Source organism: Oryx dammah, unplaced genomic scaffold (genome assembly GCF_014754425.2).
Source record: "Oryx dammah isolate SB20612 unplaced genomic scaffold, SCBI_Odam_1.1 HiC_scaffold_11232, whole genome shotgun sequence".
Lineage (NCBI taxonomy): Eukaryota > Metazoa > Chordata > Mammalia > Artiodactyla > Bovidae > Oryx > Oryx dammah.
Genome location: NW_024080625.1, coordinates 1,732,117 through 1,736,449, shown reverse-complemented (window position 1 = coordinate 1,736,449; position 4,333 = coordinate 1,732,117).

Genomic DNA, 4,333 nt, shown 5'->3' with positions numbered 1-4,333 from the left:
GGCCATTCATGGCCATGGCAAGGCTGTAGAGGGCTAGGAAGAGGGCAAAGAGCAATGCCCGAGTGGATGGGGAGCTCTGCTCAAAGCCCACGAGGATAAACTCTGTCATGGTGCTGCCATTCCTTAGGTCCACTGTTGTGGATCCACTTGAGGAGGAGGGACAGAGAAAGCACAAGAGAGACAGCTGTAGAGTAATGCAAGGTAATCACTTGAGTACAGAAACCCACCTAATATTAGTGGATGTAATATAAAAGATGAATGAGTGGTGGTAAATGTTTTGTAACTTAAGTAAACATTATGTAATTGGCAATGTTATAGGGCAGTGAAAATGCCAGGGTCACCGTCGTTGCCTCCATGGAATCATAATATCAAAAATTAAGGCAGGGGTGGTTATACTTTATTATAATTTACTCAGGCTCAAGTCACGTATCTGTTCCAATATCTTCAATGTGGAAGGGTTAACCTTTAATCAAATTGAGGTGAAAAAACAAGATAGTTTTCTAGAACCCACGCCAAACAGAGGAGTGGAGTGTTTCAGAGGAGGGGATGGTAGCTGTTAGTTCATAGATCATATTGAAGACGCACTTGAGAGACATTTGAAGATGTATTTTTCTAGGAAAGGAAAAAGCTCAAGTATACTATCTATTTAAAACAGTGAATGGGTTGAATTTTTAGAGAAAATAGAAATATGCCAACTCTCAGGATTATCCCTTAGATGAGAATGATTAGCATAACTTGAAACATACTCAGCTCTTCCCAATCATCCTACTTTCCAGTCTCAGGTTCCCCTTGGTTGCTGCTGCTGCATTAACCACCCATGCCAGGCATGCTGGAAATGGCCCTTGTAGTGAGCTCTGGCATGCTTCCTAATAGGAGACAGTTTTCCTGCTGGGGTGGGAATTTAGGGCAATACATAACTGGGTAAAAGGATCCAACCATCCCCCTGAAAACAGGCAAGTTCTGAGCAGGGCACAAATTCAGTCGTTTTGGATAGACGTTCAGACAACTTCAAGCTGTCCCTTTACTAATAGAGAGTAAATCTTGTTCTTTTCTCTGTCATCAGAGAACGAGCATCCAGAATTCTCATGCTCTATTCTCACTGCGATTTTTAGGAAGTCATTATGTTCATATTAAATATCTCCTACTTTTCATCCTGTTTTGGAGTCAGGATATATCAGATAGATCTTTCACTTTCAGATTTTTATAGACAGTGTATTTGTTCTCAACATTCAGTTCTGCCAGTCACTCTTCTTCATTTTCTCTTCTTCCATTCCCTTTTATACACTCTCTCAATTTCTCTCCTCTTTTTGTCTTTCCCATGGTTTTCCACTTACTTCCATTTCTCACTCTCTTCTTCTTCCTCTCCCTTTCTCATCTCTGGTGGTGGATATCTGTCATTAAGCTACCTCCGGTTGAACTTCTCTCTGCTCTCCATGGCTTTAAATCTTTCAGGTACCTAGCTTAATTTTAAAACATACCTATGCCATTACTGCCACTTCTTTCTTGGAATCCCTGTAGGTGTTTCCTGACAGGTCCAGGCAGTGTTTGGGCAGTAGGCCATTCCCATTATAGCTGCTTTGAATGATCCCCTAGAAATTCCTCTCTTGGGGGCCCAGAATGAGTAGGGAGGGCCATAAAGAATTGTTTAATCCAAGAAGTGGCTTTAAATCCTGGGCATAGCGGACTTGTTGAAACTAAGGTCAGAGTCTGGGCAAGTGAAGTAAGTGAGCTACACTTCAGACAAGAAGAAACTGAAATTCAACCTGTGGAATCATTTTGATTTGCAGGAGTACAAATGTTTATTTGTGGCTTGTTTGTTAGAAAGAATATTCTGTGATACCTGGTGTCTTGTTAACTACAAGAGTTAGGAGTTAACCAATCAAACATTTGTATAAGTAAATGCGACAATAATATCTTGAAAATCACATCCTACCTCATTCTGTTGCTCGGCTGGTAATGACGTTTGTCATTGAATTACTGTGACAAATAAGAGAGAAACTCATGGTGTTTGAAGAACTTGTCCAGAGAGAATGGTCTGACCTGGTGGGCCACTCTGGAAGATAAGTTTTGTATGATGGCCTTGTTAGTTCTCTGTCATCTATACCATGGGTGATGAATGTTTATTTAAATAATATCCTTAAGTTATGTAGGCTTCCCAGGTGGGGCTAGTGGTAAAGAACCTACCTGCCAATTCAGGGGACAAAAGAGACGCAGGTTTGATCCCTGGGTTGGGAAGATCCCCTGGAGGAGGGTATGGCAACTCACTCCAGTATTCTTCCCTGGTGAATCCCATGGACAGAGGAGCCTGGAAGGCTACAGTCCATAGGGTTGCAAAGAGTTAGACATGACTGAAGCGACTTAGCATGCAGGCACTAAGTTATGTGTGTACTGCACTTTATAGAATAGGTGAGAAACTTTACATTTCATGTATTCCACTTATTAGTAAGCCTATATTGTTCTCACTTTTTTATAGTGTTTATTTTTGCTTTCTTAAAATTTTTAATTTTGTCTGTGATAACTAACTGAATTCTAGCACCTTGATTTGAAATCACATTTTCTTATAACTATTAACAGTTGAAGAAATACCAGCAGGAAAATAAAGCTAAATTCTCCTTTAGCTTCAAATAAGCTCATATTATTCTATAACATAAAAGATGTCCTTGCAAATATTATTTCTAGCAAAGAATTTTCTAAGACTGGACATCAGAAATTGTTTCTATGTGCTATAAAGCTAATCTTGAACCTCTAAAATGTAATTTTGATTGGTAGGTCTTAATTATGGCCATGGTAATATATAGATCAGTATCTCTTTGTTTTCTAAAACATACACATACTTGTGAGATTTCCTTGTTAAACCAGAAGAGGATCATGGGATTTTCTTTTGCCAAGTGTGTAGAGATTAAATAACAACTCATAATTCCTTGGGTTTCTTATGTAAAGACTGGAGATCTGTAATCTCATTTAAATTAACACTAGTTTATAAAATAGTTTACACCCACCATCACATTTAAACCTCAAGTTTATTATTGTAATTTAATGATGTGATTTAATCACATTGAAGAACCTGCATCAGAGGAGCAGCCACATGAAGGTAGAAATGGGATTGTCTTAATACACCACTATCCCTGGTTAAACAAAGACTTAATGGGGCAGGAGAACACACTGTTAGGCATGGTTAGGGGTGTGTGAGGAATAACAGCTTCCATATTCCTGATGTTTCCTTCCACATGAATGAAACTATTGTAGCAACATACCCCTGACCCTTCCCTCTTCCTTCATTCACACCATCTCATGGAGGGGAGATAGAGTGGTTATCTGATTTTAGAAGGAAAGCCGAGCACATGTGTCTGTCTCTTTCCTCTAGACTTCCCCTTTGGAGTAAGTAACCTTCTTAAGGGCAGGTTCCACCTCTGTTTGGGGAGGCAGTGTTGTAGCTGCCAGCAGCAAGGAAATAAGTCTGTCTAACTGTGTTTCTGCATCAGTAAGTCCAATTGCTCAAATTTCTGTATTGGTATTAATGAAGTTGATGTTTTACCCCCCATATTCAGGTGCTACCTTATTTCTCAATTGATTAAGAAGTAAAGGAAGGAGTAGTGTTACTTATTGGACCCCATCAAAGTCCCAGTTATTAGTAATATCACATACATGGAAATAAAATTATAAACAAAGAAGTATGATAGAGCTGTTATAACAAAAAGAAAGTGAGCCGCAGTGGTGTTTGACAAATCCTGAGAGAGTGAGGAATTCTGCTGATAAACATATATGTTGAATTCTCAAAGAACAGTGCTGGTGAATTGAGAGATGTCTACATTCCATGACCACAGGAGCACAGTGAGCAAAGTGGGCTGCTGTAGACTAGACTGGTGGGAAAGTGTCTCATTATAAAGTAAGACTCTCATTCCTGTCATTTTTACAGAGGGGCCAGGACACTTTTGAATAATTCAACAATTAAGCCAGTATGTTTCTGTTGCCTTCCTATCATTTTATAACTACAGGAAAGAAAATATAATACAGCATTGTATTGCTTATTTATTCTGTAGAGTATGTTTGTTTTAGGGATGAGGTTGGTTCACTCATGTTGTAAAGGAATTCACCAGCCTTGTTTAAAATCCTGTTAAGTTCTTCTCTTAGAAAGCTTCAGCCTCTGTTTTTTTCAGGTTTGCTTTAAATAAAATGTCTCTCTAGTAATTTCAGATCTTACACAGCTTGAAGCCTGGTCCCTCTTCTGTATACTATAGTTCTTTGATTTTTGGATTACTCATTTTGTGACCTTCAGTTCAGTTCAGTCGCTCAGTCGTGTCCAACTCTGTAACCCCACGAATTGCAGCATGCC